Genomic DNA, 23,066 nt, shown 5'->3' with positions numbered 1-23,066 from the left:
ATTGGGAGATCCTGCATTTTCTTATGGATGGAGAATAGTTGGCCACTGAGAGTTCTCTAGATGAATCCCTTGTCCATTTGTCCCTCCCCACTCTGATCTCCCTCCCACCACTTATCCCTGCAAGCGGAACAAGTGCTATGTGTGCGTGTATGCGCCCTTACTCCTGGTGGAGTCGTCGGGGCGCCGTCGTGACAAGCTGTTTGTACCGATCTTTTTGGTGCTTGCTCATCGTACGGCATGTCTTGGGCATCTGAAACCTGGCGGAGACCATCCCTCTCCAGGTTTTTTTTACGAGGTCGAGTTGCTAGCCCAACACTCAACCCAGGCACGGATGGAGAGCGTGCAAGGGAGCTGGCTGGATTCGAATTTGGGACCTCTCACCTGAAGCGTCATCCAGCGCTGATGCCACCATGCCACCAGCCAGCAACGAGTGTTATACCTGCTCCTACACCTCCTCCTTCACTACCATTCAGGGCCCAGAACAGTCCCAGGTGAGATGACACTTCACCTGTGAGTGTGTTGAGGTCATATACTGCTCCCAGTGTGGTCTCCTATATATCAGCAATCTGGTGGCCTCTTTGCCAAGCTGCTACGCTCCGTCTGCAAGAAAAAGTGAAATCTCCTGGTGGCCACCCATTTTAATTCCACTTCCCATTCCTATTCCGACATGTCAATCCACGGCCTCCTCTACTGATTGCTCAAGCATATGGTAATGCCCCCCCTTCACCATTCCCCATTCCCATTCCCCTCTCTCGCCTTATCTCCTTACCTGCCTACCACCTCCCTCTGGTGCTCCTCACCCTTTTCTTCCTTCCATGGCCATCCATCCTCTCCTATCAGAATCCCCCTTCTCCGACCCTGTATCTCTTTCACCAAGCTACTTCCCAGCTCTTTACTTCACCCCTCCTCTCTCCCGATTTCACCTATCACCTTATGGTTCTTCCTCCCCTCCCCCCACCTTCTTCCTCTGACTCCTCATCTTTTTTTTTTCCCAGTCCTGATGAAGTGTCTCAGCCCGAAACATCAACTCTTCTCTTTTCCATAGATGCTGCCTGGCCTGCTGAGTTCCTCCAGCATTCTGTGTGTGTTAATTTACTTCAGCGCTATGTTGAGCGCTGATATCATGGATGGAAGTGCCTGTCCCTCTGCTGCTCTGTTGCTCTGTGTTCTATTGGCTAGACCCAGTGTCATGGAGAACACAGGGAAGTATTTTGAGTCTATGTTACATTTGGGTCAGCACAATGAAATTAAAATGTTATACAACACTTCATGCTTGTACAAATGTTAACATGCAAGAAAGACCATGGGATCCAGTGAGCTTGAACCATGTTCACAGTAGCCTTCACCGTCTTTCCTTTCCTACGTTCACCGAGTTCTCTGACAATAAAAGGCCCCAGTATTCCCCCACCTCGTCACCACAGTCCCTCACCAGCTACGCAAGTCCTGAGCAAAGGAAAAGATCAGGGTGAAAACAACCACTGAATAATTCTCCAGTGCCCTGAAATAAATGAAACCAATCCACAAAATTGGAAAGACTATGTGTAACCTATAAACACATTTGCCTCCAGTGAACTGTCTCCCCATTGGTCAATCTTACCCGCTGATAAAAGAGCATTTGCTACAAAGGAACTTAAATGTGAGAAGAAAATGACGAGAAAGCAACAATTTTATTTAATGCTTTCAAATACATTTCTCTGAGGCTTTTCTTCAGATCTAATCTCTTCCCAGTGTTATTGGTATTGGTTTATTATTGCTGCATGTACCAAGATACAGTGAAAAGCTTGTATTGTGTACAGATCAAATTATTGCACTGTGCATTAAGCCACAACAAGGTTAAGCAGTAACGATGCAAAATAAAGTAGAACAGCTACAGGGAAAGTGCAGTGCAATTGGAGGGGGTAGATTTTTGAGGTCCAATTTATCAAACTAGGGAACTATTTCATAGTCTAAATCAGCGAGCTAGAAGCTGTACTTGAGCCGGGTGGCGATACATGCTTTCAGACTTCCATGTCTTCTGCTGGATGATTAAGTATTACTTTTAAAACACATTCACCTGCAGGGAATGTCACAAATACAGTGATGAGCGCTCAAATAGAAAGCGGATCATAGCAAACACAAATTTAAATGCTCTGAAATTAATAAAGGGTGCATATTATGCTGGGGCATGTAGTCAGAACAAGATAGTGTAGACCGTGACAAGCTATTTCATCGTGTCCAGAGCTACAGAGCCTAGGATCCGAAGTGTGCCCCAAACAAGATAAGTTCAAAATTAATCTCTGCAAAGTTATTTCTTTGAGCGGGTGAGTATTTGATGTAGCAAGCTCATTTGCAAAATGGTGAAGTCAATTTCTATTGACAAGCTGAAATGTAAAGTGAGTAGATTTATTTCAGGGAGTTTCATTGGGGAATGTGGTATGCTGGTAATCTGAGATGTACGCAGTGAGAGTGGCATGCTGGAAAAAAACGGAATATTTTTGCTATGTTCTTCAAAACCCTCTATGAATGGGGAGTTCATCACCACATGTCTGGGTTAACGAGATGCTGACTGATGAAGATAGGCTTATATGATTAGTCACCATATGATTATATTCTTTGTTTTGTTGCTGTTGTTCTGTTGTTCCTGAGGGTAGCTTGTCAGAGATAGAACATAGATCGTTACAGCACAATACAAGGCCTTTGGCCCATGATGTTATGTCAGCTTATTAACGTACACAAAGATTAATTTAACCATTCTGCCTTACCTAACCCTCCATTCTTCTTTCATCCACGTGCCTATCTAAGAGTCCCTTAAATTCCCCTACCAGCACCCCTAGCAAATTGTTCCATACACCCACCACTCCATCTGTGAAGAACTTCCCTCTGACGTCCCCTCCTGTACTTTCTTTCAATCACCTTAAAGTTGTCCACACTGGTATTAGCCATTTCTGCCCTGGGAACAGGTCTCTGTCTATGCACTTGATCTAAGCCTCTTATCATCCTGTACAACTCTATCAAGTCACCTCTCATCCTTTTTCACTCCAAAGAGAAAAGTCCTTGCTCACCCAATCTTTTTTCATAAGACAAGCCGACTAGTCCAAGCAGCATCCCAGTAAATCTCTTCTGAACCCTCTCTAAAGCTTTCACATCTTTCCCATGACGATCACTGCTTGGTACTTCTATAGCATGAATGTAACTTCCCAATCTATGCCTACATTTAACTGCATGTTTGATTTGCTGGAACTGAACTACACAACTACAAACATCCTCAGGTCTAATTTTTAGGTGGAAAGAAATGTCATTGATGAAGCAGTTGTAGATGTTTAGGCCTGGAATACTGTTATGAGGAATTACACTAGAGTTGCCCTGGGCAGGAAAAAAAATTACCTCCAACAAACACAGATAATATCATTTCAAAGTTCAAAGTAAGCTTATTATCAAAATACATATACTACTTCATTGTTTGCAGGCAAGAAGAAAAAAATAAGAAATATGACAGAATTTTCTATAAAAACTGAACAAAGATTCATAAACTGAAAATAAAATAATGCTGAGAACATAAGTTATCCAGAGTCCTTGAAAGTGAGTCTGCAGATTGTAGAATCTGTTCAGAGTACTGATGAATAAAGTTACTCACACCGGTTCAAGAGCCTGCTGGTTATAAGGTCATAACTGTTCCTGAGCCTGGTGGTGTGTGACCTAAGTCTTCTGTATCCCCTGCCTAATGTCAGGAGCCAGAAATGGGCATGGCCTTGATAATGAGGTTCTTTGATAATGGATGCTGCTTTCTTATGACTTCTTGTACTCAATGGTGGAGCAAGTTTTGCCTGGATGGACTGGGCTGGATCCATCACTTTCTGTCCCAGAGCATTCATACTTCCACATAACAGGCTGTGATGCAACCAGAAAGGACGATCTCCACCGTGCATCAATAATTTTTTCAAAGTTTTTCGTGACACATCGAATCTATGCAAACTTCGAAGGAAGTAGAGATGTGATCATGCCTTCTTTGTGTTAACATTTACATGCTGATCCCAGGACAGACCCTCAGATATGTTAACACCAAGGAATTTAAAACTACTCACCCTCGCCTCAAATGAAGATTGACTCACAGATCACTGGCTTCTTCCTCCTGCGGTTGATAAACAGTTCTGTGGTTTTGCTGATGTTGAGTGAGAGGCTGTGGTGTGACACCATTCAACCACAGTTTCAATCTACCTCCTATATCCTCATTTGTGTGAGCTACAACCACAGTCATTTGAGTGTTTTGACTTTGATGTCCATTGATCAAATATTGGTATCGTAGGTCTTCTATTCAGGAACTCAGCTCTTCGATTGAAGTTTGGATCAAGGCTGAGATGAGATCTGGAGTGAGCAAAACCCAAACTGAGCAGGTTATTGGACTGTGAATATCCCTTGGTAGTTCCGTTGCTGACATTGTATGTCATTTTGCTGATGGTTGAGGGTAGAATAGTTGGTGGCAATTGGGCACAATGTGGTTAGGCAGTCTTTACCATTGTCATGAGTTAGAGATAGTGAGCAGGTTGGCTAGGCTGTGCATAGTTCTTCAGTAGGTCCATACCTAGTCTTGTAAATGTTACTGTATCGACTACTTTCAGTTTTTTTTGTATTCATGTAGAGTGAAGGTCATGAGCACCACAGTAGCACAGCAGTTAACATAACTGCTGTAAAAAGCCACCTGTATGATCAGGGTTGAACTTGCACTGCTGCTTGTAAGGAGTTAGTACGTGTATTATATTCCATAACCAGATAGGTTTCCTCTGGGTGCCCCGATTTCCTCCCACATTCCAAAGGTTAGGGTTGGTGAGATACAGGCATGCTCTGTTGGTGCTGGAAGTGTGGCGGCACTTGTGCGCGCTCCAGCACAATTGGCACTGATTCGATTTGACAGAGGCAACACGTTTCACTTAGTATATGTGACAAATAAAGCGGATCTTTATCTTTCTTTGAATGAAATTGTGGGAAGAGTGGCTTCTGTGATAGAGTGGATCTCAGAAGGAAGCCGGGCCGGATTATCCAATGGGTAATTTTGGCTTAACCTGATTGCGAATGTTTCAGACTTACCTCTAGCACTCACATCCTGCCCCTTGCCAGTTTTGATAGATGGTGCAGTGATTTCTAATGACACCAACTCTGACCAGATTTCACAACCTATAGACTCACTGTCAAGGTCTCTCCAATCCATGTTCTCAGTATTATTTATTTATTTATTTATTTATTTGTATTTGCAGAGTTTACCTCTTTGTGTGTGTAGATTTTCACTTATTAGGTTGTTTTTTTTTGTGAATGACTGCAAGAACACAAACAATAATCACAGGGTAGTATATGGTGACGTGTACGTACTTTGATAATAAATTTACTTTGAACTTTCAACTTTGAAATGCTATTCAACATGGAAGATTACTGATTCATCAGCTAGGAGAGGACAGTTGTTGGTCAGGTAGTTTCCTTGCAATGTTTGACTTAATGTTAAGGGACTTCATGGGTTCTGAAGTCAATAACAAGAACTCCCAGATTCCCTGCCTATGCATCACTGTATCTGTCCTCCCTATGTGATTCAACATACTAGGGATTCTTAAGGAAGTGTCTAATGCATGATCTGAAAAGGATGATTCTTTAAGGATATGGGAGAGCAGTAGAACAGAGGGATCTGGGAATACAGATCAATAATTCTTTGAAATTGGCATCACGTGTAAATAGCGTTGTTCAGAGAACTTCTGCACATTGGTTTCTTAAATCATACTAATGGGTATAGGATAAACAGGAGAAAGTCTGCAGATGCTGAATGTACATGGATGGGAGGGATATGCAGGGCTACGATCCAGGTGCGGGTTGATGGCACTACAGAACAGATTAGACAGGCCAAAGTTCTGCATCTGTGATGTCGTGCTCTGTGACTCTATGATAATAAGATGAATGGAGTTTCATAGCAGGATTCAAAATTGCAAGGGAATTGTGTAAATGGGAGAGAAATAGTTTCCACTGTCAGGAGAAAGGGCACAGACTTAATTTCCAAAAGGTTGAATAGTAAATAAGGAGAACTACTAAATGGGACTGGGCAGAATAACACTTTGGCATGGACTAGATGAGCTGACGGGACTATAGCTATACTGTAGTGTTCTATGACTCTAATACTAAGTGAGAATAACTTATCTGTGAGATAATGCTTCCAAATTAGATGTCAGGAACAGTTCACATGTTTTACATAACTGTTCCAGTTATTTGCCCCCATTTACTCACAGGGGCTCATAACTAATCCCAGCCCCATGCTTGTGTTTGGCAATAAGACCCAAGCCTTCCAGATACTTTCAATTCTGGTGGTGCATCTCCAAACAAAATAGCTTCTCTGTGCATCAGTTTGTTTAAATCGGCTCTTGGTCTAAACTAATTACTGCCTCTTGCAATATAGGAACTGTAGTGCAAGAAAAATATGCATTCAAGAGCTTGCCAGAAACATAATTAAATAACATTAAGGGAGCATATATCTTCAGCTGATTCTTAACATTACATAATTATTCTTGGAATTGGCAAAGAAAACACACAAATAGAAGGCAACATTAGATGAGACGCAGATGGAAAATATACACAACGAAGAGGAGTCATTTTGCATGGAGAATACATTAGAATGTCGTAAGAAGGAAGATTTAAAGAGAGTGGGAATAAGCAAGGGCGCTTTTTAGCTGTAATCCACAGTGACATCCATCAGCAGCTGGAGTAAAATGCATTTAAATTTATGAGCAATGCATGGAAGAACAACTGGTAAAAAATTAATTGGTGTAGATAAGGCAAAGTCCCTGTAATTCTTCAAAGTAAGCCATGAAAACAGAGCTCAAGAAGATAAATGTAAAAGCATGATAAGGCAACGTAAAACAGGCCCAGAAAGAGGAACATTTTACTCAAAGTGATGAATATTTCAAATAACTCACCATGCTAATTAATAGTGGCTATGTACACAAGATTCTACAAGAAGTGGTGGGGATGGTCCAGTTCATCACAGGTAAAGCCCTCTCAAGCGTTGAGCTCATCTGTATGAAAGGCTGTTGTAGGAAAGCAGCATCCATCATCAGGGACCCCTGCCGGCCAAGTCATGTTCTCTTCTCACTTTTGCCATCAGGGAGAAGGTACGGTAGCCTGAGCACTCACACCACCAAGCTGAGGAACACCTATTACCCCTCCAACGTCAGGCTTTGATCTAGAGGGGTTAATTCTACTCAACTTCACATGCCCCATCATTGAAATGTTCCCACAATGAGTTCACTTTCAAGGACTCTTCATCTCATGATCTCGATATTTATTGCTTATTTATATATTATTATTATTCCCTCAGTTTCTTGACTTCTACACTCTAGTTGAACATCCAAGTTGGGCAGTCTTTCATAGATTTATTGAGAATGCCAACAAGAAAATGAATCTCAGGGTTGTATATGATGACATATATATACTCTGATAATAAATTGAATTTCGAATTATTCAAAGTGTGTTTATTGATATTTGAGAAGAATGAGCTTTAATGGGCTGAATGGCCTTGAGCTTTAAAGTTTTTTTATTTGTTTATGGAGATCATATTTTAATCCTATTTAAGAAAACTTAGCATGTCTCGTAAAACTAAGCATAGAGAGGTAACGGACTTTTCTTTGAGTCATGACCATAACTTTATAAAATGTCCAATAATGTAGAATTCAGATCAAGTCACATTCCTTGGTCACTTTATCAGATACCTCCAGTACCTAATAAAGTAGCCACAGAGGGGATGTTCATGGACCTCCACTTCAAGATTCGAGATGTTGTGCATTCAGCAATGCTCTACCTCACTCCAGTGTTGCAACACGTGGTTATTTGAGTTATTGTCATCTTCCTGTCAGCTTGAGCCAGTCTGACCACTCTCCTCTGACCTCTCTCATTTAAAAGACATTTTCACTCTCAGAACTGACACTCATTGGATGTTTCTTTTGTTTTGCACACCATTCTCTGTAAACTCTAGAAATTGTTGTGCGTAAAAATCTCAGGAGATCAGCAGTTGTGAGATACATTTCTTCCCCATTCTGATGTTTGATCTGAACAATGACTGAACTTCTTGACCATGTGTGCATGCTTTTATGCATTGAGTTGTTCCCATGATTGGCTGATTAGATATTTACGTTAATAAACTGGTGAACAGGTGTATTGAATAAAGTGGCCATTGAGTGTACCTGGGACTACAGACAAACCATCAATAGTAACAAGTAGCAGTACAGGCTCAGTCTTCCTAAAGTTCATCATCATTTCCTTTGTCCTACAGAAGCTGAGGTGCAGATGATTCAGCTTGCATCATTTGACAAAGTCCTCCACCAGGGCCCTGTATTCATCCTCCCATCGTCCCTTTTATACACCCAACTATTGCTGAGTCATCAGAGAATTTCTGCAGATGGCATGACTCAGTGTGGTATCTAAAGCCCAAGGTATACAGGATGGACAGGAAGGCAGCTGATACAGTCCCCTGTGGGACCCCAATGCTGCTTATAGCCATGTCTCTATGTCCTCAAGGTGAGGTCTTCCACTTAAGGATATCTGAAATACCCTCCTTTTTCAGAAACTTGTGTATTTCCACTCATTGCGTTTTTTTAGCCTCAAAATAGTTCACATTTCTCTTTACAGAGCATTAAATATTGCAGCCAATGCTGTAATATATGGAAGCGTAGAGCCAATTTTCAGTCTGCAACAAGATTCTGTGTTGACACTGACAAAATAATCTGATATACAAATGTTAACTGAAGGATATACTTGGGCTAAAGCACTGGGCATAACTACCTTCCCCTCTGTAAAATAGTGGCAAGGAGTCTTCTGTGTATCTCAGACTGACAAGCCCTTAGATTAATGTCTTATCAGAAGGACTTGCACTCATTGGTTCTGAGAATGAGGTGAGACACGCTGGCAAGGGTGATTGCAAAGCTATTTAGCTTTCAAATTTTAAATTTAAGTATATGTCTGGCCATTAGACTGGCAGCAAATTACATATTGCTTCTCCTTTCTGAGGAAACTTTCTCTACAACAGCTTTTATTTGTTTGTTTATTTATTTTATTGTATTTTATTTAGAGATACAACATGGTAACAGGCCCCGTACACAAAATGCTGGAGAAACTCATCTGTAAAAACGTAAACAGTCAGGCTGGGACCTTCATCAGAACTGGAGAAAAAAGATGAGAAGTCAGAGTAGGAAAGAGGGTGGGGAGGAAGAAATACAATGTGGTAGGTGATAGGCAAAACCGGGAGGGGGCGGAAGTGGTGAAGTAAAGAGCTGGGAAGTCAATTAGTTAAAGAGATAAAGGACTGGAGATTGGGGAATCTGATATGACAGAATAGAAGGCCACAGAAGAAAGGGAAGGGAGAGGAGTGCCAGAGGGAGGTGATGGGCAGGTCAGGAGATAATGTGAGAGAGGGAAATGGGAATGGGGATTAGTGAAGGGAGAGGGTGGGAGGCATTACTGGAAGTTCGAGAAATCAATGTTCATGCCATCAGGTTGGAGGCTACCCAGACGGAGTATAGGGTGTCGCTCCTCCAAGCCGAGTGTGGCCTCATTGTGGCAGTAGATGGCCTGCTGAGCCCTCCAGCATTTTGTGTGTGTGTGTGTTGCTCGGATTTCCAGTGTCTGAGATTTTCTCCGGTTTGTGATGGTAACAGGCTCTTCTTGTCCAACGAGCCCGCATTGCCTAATTATACCCATGTAACCAACTAACATCATAACCCACATGTGCATGGAATGTCTCAGGAAACCAGAGCAACCTGTAACGTAGAAACCCCATACAGACAGCAGCAGGAATTGAACCTGGGTTGCTGGCACTGTTACAGAGTTATGCTGACTGCTACGTCACCACTTTCCTTCTCCGCTGCCTGAATGGCTTGTCTAAAACCGCCTGTTCACAGTTGGTCTGCATTGTCTGAAATCCTCACTCACAGTAATCCAAATGCCTTTTCCTCATTATGGATTGCTGGACCTGAGTTGGCACCGGGCTTCCCCATTGGTACCACATGCAAATTCTTCTTTACCCTTTCTATGCCCAGCAGCCACTGATGTCAATTCTGTGGGACAGCTGTTATTCACCTCAATTACCCCCAGCTGGAATAGGCTGAATGCTACCTAATTACATATAACACTGTAAATTATTTAGAAATCCATAAAACTCTTCTCAAATTACTTCTCAGAGAAAACCGATCATGCATGTTATCAAAGGAGAGCATTGGCTGTATTGATCCTCAACAGTGTCTACACTTATCTACAGTCTGTCTACACTCCTCGCAGTCTCAGTAAAGCAGCCTACATTATCAAATTCCCCACCCACCCTGGACATTCTCTCTCCTCACTCCTCCCACTGGGTGGAAGATACAAAAGCTTGAAAGATGTACCACCAGGCTCAAGGACAGCTTCTGTTCCGCTGTCCCAAGCCTTTTGAACTGTCTCTTTGTATGATAGGATAGACTGTTGTCCTCACGATCTTCCTTGTCATGGCCTTGCATCATATTGTCTACCTGCACTACACTTTCTCTGTAACCGTAACACTTTATTCTGCATTCAGTTACTGCTTTATTGTTTTACCCTTGTGCTAGCTAGTGAAATTATTTGTATGGATGGTGTGCAAAGCAAAGTTTTCATTGTACCTCTGTATATGTGAGAAGAATATAACCAATTTGCCAATCTCTTCTTTTTGCTAATTCACAGGATGTGCGAAGCACAGTCAAGGCCAACATTTGTCGCCTGTGCCTAACTGCAGTTAAGAGTCATCTGCTCTGGTGGTCCGGAGTCACATACAAGGCAAATCAAGGTAAGGATGGCAGATTTAGTTCCCTGAAGAATTTATCAGTGATTCTGTTTTCATCATCACTGTTATTGAGATTACATTTTTTCAAACCATACTGGAATTAAAACTCCCTTTGGTCAGAGTGAGGTTTGATTCATGTCTCTGGATACCAGTCCAATAATCTAGTATTAATGTGACAGTACCATGTCCCTAAAAGTTAGCCACAGATATTGCTTCATACCATTAATGGGCACTACCTGTTTTGTTTAGGTTTAAACGTGGATAATATTGAGATCAACTGCTCCCCAGGGGTATTATTCTACTTTGTTTCTTCATCTCACAGTCTCGATTTTTGCTTCTTCAGCTTTTTTAGAACAGAGAACACTACAGCACAATACAGGCCCTTCAGCCCATTGTGTTGTGATGACCCTTTAACTTAATCTAAGATCAGTATAACTCTTCCCTCCTACATCGCCCTCCATTTTTCTTTTATCCATTTTTCAAGGTTCAAGATCAGTTCATGTTATTTCCTGTTAACAAGTGTAAAGAAGAACAAATTATTAGTTACCCCAGATCTGACACTGCGCAGAAAGAAAGCACCAAAGATAAAGAACATAATAATAATAAAAAACACAAAAAATATTAACAGTGCATATAAAAAGTATTTACCCCCCCCCCAGATGTTTTAATGTTTTATTGTTCTACAGCACTGAATCATAGTAGATTTAATTTGGCTCTTTTGACTGTGATAACAGAAAAAGACTGCCTGTCTAAGCAAAAACAGATCTCTGCAAAGTGATCTAAATTAATTACAAATATAAAACACAAAATAATTGATTGCATAAGTATTCACCTTTAATATGACACTCCAAATCATCAGTGGTGCAGCCAATAGAAGTTACATAATTAGTTAAGTGGCATGCAGTCAAGGTGTTTCAACTGATTATGATAAAACTACACCTGTATCTGGGAGCTCCAACTGCTGGTGAGTCAGTATCCTGGCAAAAACTACACCATGAAGACAAAAGAACACTCCAATCAACTCTGAAAAGGTTACTGAAGAGCACAAGTTAGGAGATGGATACAAAATAACTTTCAAGACACTGAATATCCTTTGGAGTACAGTTAAGTTTATCATCAAGAAGGGGAAAGAATATGGCACAGCCTAGAGCAGGCCATCCTCAAAAACCATGCAAGAAGGGGACTAGTAAAGGCTACCACCAAGAGACCTATAAAAACTCTGGAGGAGTTGTGAGCTCCAGAGGCTGAGATGGGAGAGACTGAACATGCAACAACTGTAACCCAGGTGCTTCACTAGTCACAGCTTTAAGGGAGAGTGGCTAAGAAGAAAGCCAGTGTTGATAAAAACTCAGATGAAATCTCTGAGTTTGCCAGAAGGCATGTGGGCGACTCTGAAGTCAGCTGGAAGAAGGTTTTATGATCTGATGAAACCAAAACTGAGCTTTTTGGCCATCAGAATAAGTGTAAGCTGAATACCTCACATCATCAAAAACACACCATCCTTACCGTGAATCCAGGTGGTGACTGCATCATGCTGTGGGGATGCTTCACTGCAGCAGGCCCTGGAAGGCTTGTGAAGGTAGAGGGTAAAATGAATGCAGCAAAATACAGGGAAATCCTGGAGGGAAACCTGATGCAGACTGCGAAAGAACTGCGACTAGGGAGAAGATTTGTTTTCCAATAAGACAATGACCCTAAGCATAAAGCAAAAGCAACATGGGAATGTCTGAAAAAAACAACAAAGTTAATGTCCTGAAGTAACCAAGTTAGAGTCCAGACCTTAATCCAATTGAGAATTTGTGACTGAACTTGAAAAGTGCTGGTCACGCACAATCCTGATTCAATCTGACAGAGCTCGAGCAGTTTTGTAAAGAAGAACGAGGAAAAATTGTAGCGTCCAGATGTGCAAAGCTGATAGGGACGTACCCACATGGACTCAAAGCTGTAATTGCTGCCAAAGGTGCATCTACTCTATACTGACTCGAAGAAGGTGAGTAATAATGCAAATAATTATCTTGTGTTTAATAATTGTAATAAATTTAGACCAATGTGTAGAAATTTCTTTTCACTTTGACACAAAAGAGTATTTTCTGTTGATCAGCATCAAAAAAGCCAAACTAAATACAGTGTTTCTATGTTGTAAACTAATGAAACATGAAAACTTCCAATGAGGTAAATACTTTTTATAGGCACTGTACATAAGATAGCTTGTATACATATAGATTGATTGCATGTCCGTAAAGTGATGCCCAACTGTACATAAAGGTAAAAGAAAATCTGCAAGACAGATGGATGGAGCTGGAGGGTATAGCAAAGCAGAGGTAGCTGGTTCTCAACAGTGAATGAAATGCTGTTTAAAAGCAATGCAGACATTTTCAAGAGGTTCAGATGTTGTTCAGACCAAATGTCAGAAAGGGGGAACAAATGTGATCTAAGTGACTTTGACTGTGGAATGATTGTTGGTGCCAGATGGGGTAGTGTGAGTATCTCAGATCCTGCTGATCTCCTGAGATTTTCATGCATATGGTCTCTGGAGTTTACAGAAGGCAGTTTGAAAAACAAAAAACATCCAGTGAGCGGGAGTTTTACGGTTGAAAATGTTAATGAGAGATATCAGAGGAGAATGGCCAGACTGGTTCAAACTGATAGGAAGATGACAGTAACTCCAATAACTACATTTTACAACAGTGGTGTGCAGAAGAGCATCTCTGAATGCACAACACATCGAACCTTGAAGTGGATGGGCTACAGCAGCCAAATTCCACGGATATAAACATACAGATACAGGGGGTACCTAATAAAGTGGCAACTGGGTTTAGATGACTAGATAAAATACAAACAAGCACAGGAAAACTTTTCATGGGAAAAGTTAAACTATGAGAAAAATAAGTTTTTACATAATAATCCAACAAAACCATTGAGGTGTACTCTAGCTTGGTTTCTTAAATAAAACTTAATTTACTGGCTGGTCTTTTTAAGTATCTTGTACAAAATAAGTTAAAGGTAACTTGGTGGCCTTAGCCTGTGGTTGAAATGCAATAGACATTTTGAAAAGGGGAAAAATAATAAACATGATGGAAAGTTGATGGAATCACAATTGACACTGTAAGTGTCAGCTTGTTGTGTCAGGTTTCTTTTTAATGGACTTAAATTAATATAAGATGCAGTAGACTGTACATAAGAAACAAATTTGCCAAATTGCTAACAAAAGTACGCAGCAGAGATCTAAAAGCTGACCTTTTTCTCACTTAAAAACTGCAAAACTTCAACAATTATACAGGGCATTTATGAGTCAATGCTTGCTGTATTGTGTACAATTTTGCTTTCCTAACCACACAGAAAAAATGTAGAAAACAAAACAAAACAAAGAAAAAAAAATGACAACACACACAAAATGCTGGAGGAATTCAGCAGGTCAGGCAACATCTATGGAGGGAAATGAACAGTCGACATTTCAGGCCAAGATCCTTCATCGGGACTGGAACGGAAGGGGGAAGAAACCAAAAGAAGAAGGCGTGGAAGGGAATGAGTACAAGCTGGCAGGTGATGAGTGAAGCCAGGTGAGAGGGAAGGTGGGTGAATGGGAGAGGGGGATGATATGAGATTCTGGGAAGTGACAGGTGAAAAAAGGTAAAGGTAAAAAATTAAGAATCTGATAGGAGAGAAGAGTGGCCAATGAGAGAATTGGGAAGGAGGATGGACAAAGGAGGTGATGGGCAGGTGAGGAGAAGGTAAGAGGTGAGAGTGAGTCAGAATGGGAAATGGAAAAAGATCAAAGGGGAGATAAATTACCAGAAGTTAGAGAAATATAATGTTATATTATGATATATAAACCTACAGAGGAGCAGGAGTGCTTCTAACCTGTTCTACAATAAAAGGAATCCAGTGATAGTTCACTAGATTGGTTCCAGGAATGGTTGGTTCACTATTTAAGGAGAAATTGTGTAAACTGGACTTGTATTCTCTGAATGAGATCATAAAAACTTGCAATTGCTTGCTAGAAGACTGGGTAATGAAGATATTTCCCTTGACTGAGGACCCTAGATCTAGGGGTCAGAGTCTCAGAATAAAGAGCTGGTCACATAGGACTAGATGAGGTTGAAGTTTCTTCACTTAGAAGATGGTGAATCTTTGGAACTCTGTACCCCAGAGAACCATGGAGGAACATTCACCGAGTTCATTCAAAACAGAGACTGCTGGATGTCTGGATAATTAGAATGGACAGAAAGGTAGCAAAAAAGGAAGACTATGTGAGAGGGAATGGATGGATTGATCTTGGAGTAGGTTAAAAGGTTGGCACAACAATTTGGGATTACTGTGCTGTAATGTTCTATGTTAATATGAAAGGAGAGCAAGAAATACCTGGACAATAAAGATTTTGCTTGCTGAATAATACTTTCTTGACAACTACAACACACCAAACTCTGCGCAGCTGATTGACAACATGCTTCAAGCATACAAAACCATGAAGTGCAACATGTCACTGAAGATTCATTTTCTGCAGTCCCATTTCAACTCCTTCCCTGCAAATCTCGGCCCTGTCAGTGACAAGCATGGTGAAAGGTTTCACTAGGACATAGCCATCATGGAGAAGTGGTGTCAGGGCAACTGGAATTCATCAATGCTAGCCCATTATTGTTGGACACTTAAGCAAGAAGCCTCAGACACTGATCACAAATGAAAATCTTCAGCGAAACATTTTTAGCTTAGTTATGAGTCAGCATCATTATGCAGTTAAACACATTATATTCAATGAAAGTTAATCTCTTGTTTCCCTAAATTCCTCCATGATACAAGTAGTTTGACATTATATTTGTGTTCAGCTTCACGCAGTCTATCATAAACAAAAGAAGTGCGGAGAGAGAAACACTTTCACAAAGATTGTCCAGTGTAGTCAGACATGTTCGTAATAAATGGAAGTATAGACTCAATGGGCCAAATGGCTCTCCTGCTCCTAATGTTGATGTTCTTGTATTCTGATATAGCACAGAATGACAGATCAGACACAATGACCAAAGCTGAAGAGTGCATTGTAGCAATTCAATAGTCAGTGTTGTCTGTTCCTGACTGGCTCCATAATTACTGAGCAATCCAACTGGGAAAGCCCAAGGCTTGAAAACTGAGCAGACCTGGTTAATGAATCCAAGTCAGGCTGACAATAGTTTCATCAACTTCACAAAGCTGAGCAGGATAAACAGTGACTAGGATGCCGATGCACGATCAATATCAGGCATTCCTTGCTGGAAGCAGTTGTTTGTTTAAGTGAACGGAATGTTGTTCACTACATGGTCAAGGTGAGAGGGAGCTGCTACATCTGTTGAACTCTGCTCCAGTCTGCGTATAAGAGGTGGATTGAAAATGAAAACTGGAAGGTACAAAGAAACATCATAAAGAAGTACAGCTAAGGAGTTGGCCACCTTTTCACTTCCTGGAAGTCTGCTGATTGGAGCAAAGGAGGATGAGAGGTGACTTTGGAGTGAAGGAGGATAAGAGGTGACTTGAGAAAGGTGTATAAGATGATAAGAGGCATAGACAGAGAGGATAACCCAAGGTGGAAATACTTAACAAAGAGAGACCAATTTGAAGGTGAATGGAGGAAAATATAGGGTGCATATCGGAGGTAAGTTTTTTTTACACCGAGAGTGGTGTAAAACAGCAACACCCTGCCAGGGGTGCTGGTAGAGGCAGATACATTGAGGGCATTTAAGAGACTTAGATACATGGGTGAAAGAAAAATGGATGGTCTTGTAGGATGGGAGCATTAGATACATCCTGGAGCAGGTTATGGGGCGGCATGGTAGTGTAGTGAAAGTACCCACGACCCGGGTTCAATTCCCACCTGTCAGGAGTTTGTATGTTTTCCCTGTGATCGCGTGGGTTTCCTCCAGGTGCTCCGGTTTCTACCCACAGTCCAAAGACCAAGCAGTTGGTAGGTGAATTGGTCATTGTAAATTGTCCTGTGAATAGGCTAGGGTGAAATTAGGGGATTGCTGGACAGCACGGTTCAAAGTACCAGAAGTGCCTATTCTACATGGTTATGTCAACAAACAAACAAATAAATAAACTAAAAGCTCACCACAGTATTGTGAGCTGCAGGGTCTGTAATGTTCTGTGTTCTATTTTCTACGTTCTAATTTTTTTTGTCACACTTCCTCGCTTTTACTGCACAGCCCTGAAAATGACCCTTTTTCAAATATGTATCAACTTATTTTTTAATATTTGTAAATATTTCTTCACCATTCTTCTAATGCAGGGGTTCCCATCCTGGGATCCACGGACCCCATGGCATAAAAAAGGTTGAGAACCCCTGGTCTAAGGCATATCTTCCTACAGAGAAGTACTTCTCCTCATTTGCTGTGCAGCTTTTAGGCAATTGAATCTGTATCTTGTCTCTTGCCAGTTTAAACCACCTTCCTTGCAATTTTGAATCCCCTTACCCCAACAAGACAAATACAAGCTGCTGCCATATTTTTTTTAAATCGAGATAGAGCGTGGAATATGCCCTTCAGGCCCTATGAGCTGCGCAGCCCAGCAATTCCCCGATTTAACCCTAGCCTAATCACTGGACAATTTTCAATGCCCAATTAACCTACCAACCGGCACATCTTTGGACTGCGGCAGGAAACTGGAGCACTTGGAGAAAACCCATGTGATCATAGGGAAAACATACAAACTCTCACAGGCAGCAGTGGAAATCGAACCCGGGTCACTACTGCTAACCACTACACTTCTGTACCCACAGTACCTTGATAGCCAACTTTGACCTTTCCCAGGGAATTGACATCCTATCCTTGGATGGTGCTGGCACCGTGAAATTAACACCCCTTCATTATCCAGAATCTCACCTAAGTGGCTGCATTAAAGGGAAATACTGTGTGGAAGGCAGAACACTAAGCTGCTTGTTTGCTACAATACTGAGTGACTGAAAGACAAGAGTGGAAGATGACATTGTATTTGTAAATGACAGCAGCAATTGGGAACCGCGCACCAAAGTGAGCAGTTCTAATCGAGCCTAAATCGGTACCATGGCACCTTTTCCTTTGATCATGTCATTAGTGAATTAATAGTTATGAATCATTGATTACATGTGTTGCACCACCAAGCCTGGTGCTTTATTAGGAGGAGGCGGTTGAAACAGTACTGCAACTTCCTTCCCGATACTAAATACAGTACTGTGCAGAAGTCCTGGCACATGTACAGGTAGGGTGCCCAAGACTTTGGCACAGTACTGCGTTTGTCAACATGGAGTGGAGAGCGAGTTTGTAAATCTGGTGGGATTAAAGAATGTTTGAAATTGAGAGGGTGGTGCGCAGCAGGAGGGGTGTGGACAGGTGGCAGAGGAGGAATACCGGGGTGAAGGGAAGCGCGGGTGCAGACACACGTAGCCCTGAGACACTAGGCCAGGTCGTTAGGTTCCAGACAATCAATTTATTGATCATTACAGAATGTCTGTCAGGTTCTTCCCACTCCCTTCCCTTTTCCCAACCATGATTCCCCTCTCTGTGCCCCCTTCCCAATTCCACTCCACAATAGAGAACCATATCAGAATCAGGATTATCATCACTCTTGTATGTCATGTTTTTTTTGTGTGGCAGTAATACAGTGCAATACATAAAATCACTACAGTACTGTGCAAAAGTTTTGGGCACATATTTATAGTTAGATTGCATAGACTTTTGCACAGTACTGCAGTTATTTTATGTATTGCACTATACTGCTCCTGCTATAAATACGTGCCTGAGATATTGCACAGTATTGTAGATGGCATGTATCTTGCATTAAATTAGTCCTGGGTGTGAGAAGGCCGTCACACCCTCTCTTCAGTCTGATGTAGTGTGTGCCTCCATAATATCCACAGCTCTCTCTTTTAATGTTTTGATAATAAAGAACCATTTCACCAATCTCTTTCTGTATGGAACAAAATCAAATAGAAGACGTGAGTCAAAGTCATCTTAATGTAGTAACATGTATCTTTTGACTCCATATATTAATGGTCTGAATAAGGAAATTGAATATCGTCACATGAATCTTACAGATGGGGATTCCTCAGTTATATTTTCATCATTTTGCAGCATTACAAATGCTCTACTGCCAAAGGGTTTCTTCTGAAATGCCCCCAATGTTGTAGAATGATCATTCATTTGTTCATTATGTGTCATGTCAAATGACATGGGTGACCATGGTCTTTCCGTGACCATGACTGGTCTTGGCAGTTGTTTTCTACAGAAGTGGTTTGCCATTGCCTTCTTCTGGGCAGTGTCCTTACAAGACGGGTGATCCCAGTCATTATCAATACACTTCAGAGATTGTCCGCCTGGCGTCAGTGGTCACATAACCAGGACTTGTGATGTGCACTAGCTGATCATGTGACCACCCACCTCCTACACCCTTTGGCTTCACATGACCCTGATCGGGGGTGGGGGGCTAAACATGTGCTACACATTGCCCAAGGGGGACCTGCAGGCTAGCAGAGGGAAGGAGCACCTTGCACCTCCTTTGGTAGAGTCGTAGCTCCACCCTGCCCACCCCTATAGAATGATGCTCAGGCTAAAAATTTAATTAAAAGGACATGTTACATCAACTGTGTTTATGTCCGTTTATAAAGAAGGTTAAAAAATGGTTTAATTGAGATGCAGAGGTAATTCAGCTGTGAAGAATTTGAACTGGTAAACGAGGACAAGTCTTTTCCTCGGGTGGGAGAGTGTAGGACAAAAGAACATAAACTTAAAAATGAGAACCAAGCCCTTCAGGATTGATCTCAGAAAGTACATCACAGAAAGGAAATGTAGAATAACCCCCTTCAAGAGTCTGATGAGTTAAGGGATTGTTTAGAACAAAGCAGCAAGTTATGTTAGTAAGCACAGAGGCTGATGGTATTGGGAGCAGAGAACTAACTGGTGGAATTCAGCAGAACATAGCTGCATCTCTGGAGGTGAAGGGATGGTCACCACTTCAGGTCAAGAAATTGCCTTGGCCATCTCTTTGCTTCTATGACCCACTGAGTATTTCCAACATCCTGTTTTCTGTCCAAGATTTTAAGAGAAGATTACCTTTATTTGTTACATGTACATTGAGACAAATGCTTCATTTGCATCAAATCAGATCATTGAGGTTTGTACTGGGCAGCCAGCCAGCGTTGCTATGCCTCTGGCCACAACAGAGCATGTGCACACAACACGCACAAAATGCTGGAGGAACTCAGCAGGCCAGTCAGCATTTATGGGAAAGAATACAGTCAATATTTCAGGCCAAGACCTTTCATCAGGACAGGAGAAAGTAAGATGAGAAGTCAGAGTAAGAAGGTGTGGGAAGAGGAGGAAGAAACACAAGGTGATAGGTGAAAGTGGGAAAGTGGGGGGAGATCTGAAGTCAAGAGCTGGGAAGTTGAATGGTGAAAGAGAGGGCTGGAGAAGGGGGAATCTGATGGGAGAGGGCAGAAGGTCATGGAAGAAAGAAAAGTGGGAAGAGCACCAAAGGGAGGTGGTGGGCCGGTAAGGAGAGAAGGCGAGAGAGGGGAATGTTGAAAGTTGGGGGTATTACCGGAAGTTCGAGAAATCGAAGTTCATGCCACCAGGTTGGAAGCAACCCAGGTGGAGTTTAAAGTGTTACCTCTTCAACCTGAGTGTGGCCTCACCATGACAGTAGAGGAGATAATGCCCCCCACTTCTACACCAGATCAGCAGTTTCTGAGATACTCAAAACCACTGGGTCTGGCACCAACAATCATTCCACAGTCAGAAGTCACTTAGATCACACTTTTTTCACCATCTCATGTTTGGTCTGAACAGCAACGGAGCCTCTTGACCAGATCTGCATGCTTTCATGCATTGACTTGCTGCCACTTGATTGCTGATTAGATATTTGCATTAACGCGCAGGGGTATGGGTGTACCTAATAAAGTGGCCACTGGGTGTAACTGAATATTTGATTCAGCTACGTTCAGAAGAAATAAACGGACGAGAGGTTTTGTAAATGCCGGAAATCTTGAGGGGCAAAACACACAAAATGCTGAGGAACTCAGCAGGTCAAATAGCAACAATGGAGGAAAATGAACAAAGAAGAGAAAATCTGCAGATGCTGGAAATCCAAGCAATGCACACAAAATGCTGGGGGAGCTCAGCAGGCCAGGCAGCATCTATGGAAAAAAAGTACAGTCAACCGAGACCTTTCGGCAGGACTCCTGGCCAACACAAACTATAGACTGTTTTGTGAAGGAAATGAACAGTTGGTTCTGATTATGGGTCAGAAATGATGACTGTTAAGGAGCAGGTGTACCTTATAAAGTAGCCTCTGGGTGTAATGTTCTGGTACCAAGTATAATCCTTTGGAGGAAGCCATTTTGGCATGAGTGGAAGCAATAGAAAGAGCAAGAGGCCGAGAGGTTTATACCAGAACTTAGACACAGTCAACAACATTATAGTAGAGAACATCAGAAGCAAGTAAGCGGGAAAAACAGAAAAGTCAGTCTGGTGGGGATTACGGGTTTGATGAGGAGAATGCTACTGTTGGGATGGCAGTGAGCAAAGACATTTCTGCATTTGAATATAATGGTTTTAAAATCGTGGTGTTAACATATAAATATTCACCCAAATTCTCAATGTAGAATCTTGCAGTGTACAAAATAGCTGTCTTATTTGCCTGTTTATGTTTAAATGTTTGATAGGTTCTTGATTAGTATGGGTGTTGAGGGCTGCAGGGAGGAAACAGGAGAATGGGGTTGAGAAGGAAAATAAATCAGCCATAATGGAATGCTGGATCTTGACGAGTTGAATGGCCTAATTCTGCTCCTGTGTCTTATGGTATTATAGTTTAACTGCATCACTGTTCCACTGCATGAAGCACTTTGACATGTTTGGCAAATGTGGCTGTGTAAATGCAAATCCTTATTTATTCTCCCCGTGAGGTAAAGGTTTCTTGGGGTCCTAAAACTATCCCAATTCAGTAAGTCTTGGTTTGTGGTGGATTTGAGCTGCTTAGAAGGCACAGGAAGTTACTTCAACAGCAGTGGCAGTCCAAGCATGTGATCTTCCAATTATTCCAGGGCACTTCCAGGGTCAAAAGAAAATGCGTGCACTGAATGTTTGGAGGAATCCAACTGTTCAGTCTTCAGTTCCGGAACTAGTCTCGGGGGATGGCTCTCTAAATGCACTGTGGCTCCCGTCGTGCATGAGAGAGCTGATAAAGCAGAGCTGCATAAGGGAGCAGAGCTCGAGATTATACCAACATCAATGAAAAGAAGTGTGTGCCATTTAGCTGGTGATTGGAATTTTTAAAAATCTGGAATGTGCAGCTAACAGTTTGCTAAGAACAATGTCAAATCCACACATGTGCCATTTAGCCGATGAAAGAGAAATAATGTGCCCACGCATGGGCAGTAATGCGAATCTGACCTTGGCTTTGTTGTGCAATGCCATAGCTTTGTCGTCAATCTTACTTCCGTGAATCTGACGTTTGATCAGCTGGGGACTGCAGTTTTCAAAGACAGCTGAGGATTCACACACCTGGAGACCACCATACCCCCACATGACTTGTTCTGCTCCAAAGGGACTCAGTAGGAAACACAACGGCTCAGTCCATTACACCTGCTGTTCTCCATTGCATGCCCGACTGCTTCCAAATCAAACATCCCTTCTGAGCTATCTAACACACCTTTCCAATTTAAAAAAAAACTGGCCTGCTTTGTGCCCGTGTGTATTGGGAATCTGATCCAAAAGTACCATAAGATACACACTGGAGAGTAGAGGAAGGCATTATTCTAATTGCATCGTAAAGCAGTGCATTGCGAGGGGTGGGGTGGGATGTGTTCTTGTTTTCTAGAAGACAACTAATTTGTCAAACTAGCTTATTCTTGCTCTACAGTCCTGAAAATGTTCCCTCTTAAGAACCCACTCAGTGGCCACTTTATTAGATTCCTCCAGTACCTAATAAAGTAGCCACTGAGTATACGATTGTGGTCTTCTGCTGTAGCCCATTCCCATCCACTTCACAGGTTTGACATGTTGTACATTCAGAAATGCTCTTCAGCACCCTACTGTTGCAAAGCATGGTTATTTGAGTTCCTTGTCAGCTTGAATCAGACGAGCCAATCTCCTCTGACCTCTCTTGTTAACACTGTGTTTTCACCCGAAGAACTGGACTCTAGACAGATCCCTGAAAGTTGCTTCACTGGTTGATAGGGTAGTTAAGAAAGCTTATGGGATGTTAGGTTTCATAAGTCGAGGGATAGAGTTTATGAGTCGCAATGTAATGATGCAGCTCTATAAAACTCTAGTTA

General features: G+C 41.9%; 1 protein-coding gene across 7 annotated transcripts in view; it reads left to right on the top strand.

Moving 5' to 3' along the window:
* The window catches only part of lrrn2 (leucine rich repeat neuronal 2), a 316,469-nt gene that overhangs the window by 145,954 nt on the left and 147,449 nt on the right, over positions 1 to 23,066 (top strand). For 5 of the 7 annotated variants that reach the window (XM_059950219.1, XM_059950212.1, XM_059950218.1 and 2 more), the window contains one exon: positions 10,693 to 10,795. The gene's annotated coding sequence lies outside the window, so the exon portion shown is untranslated. Of the gene's footprint in view, positions 1 to 8,275; positions 8,521 to 10,692; positions 10,796 to 23,066 lie in introns of all 7 variants that reach the window. The other 2 variants (XM_059950216.1, XM_059950214.1) reach the window with 1 other exon arrangement.

Source organism: Hypanus sabinus, chromosome 25, assembly GCF_030144855.1.
Source record: "Hypanus sabinus isolate sHypSab1 chromosome 25, sHypSab1.hap1, whole genome shotgun sequence".
NCBI lineage: Eukaryota > Metazoa > Chordata > Chondrichthyes > Myliobatiformes > Dasyatidae > Hypanus > Hypanus sabinus.
The sequence above is the reverse complement of the archived record's forward strand: the minus strand, read 5'-3'. Positions and strand labels throughout refer to the sequence as shown.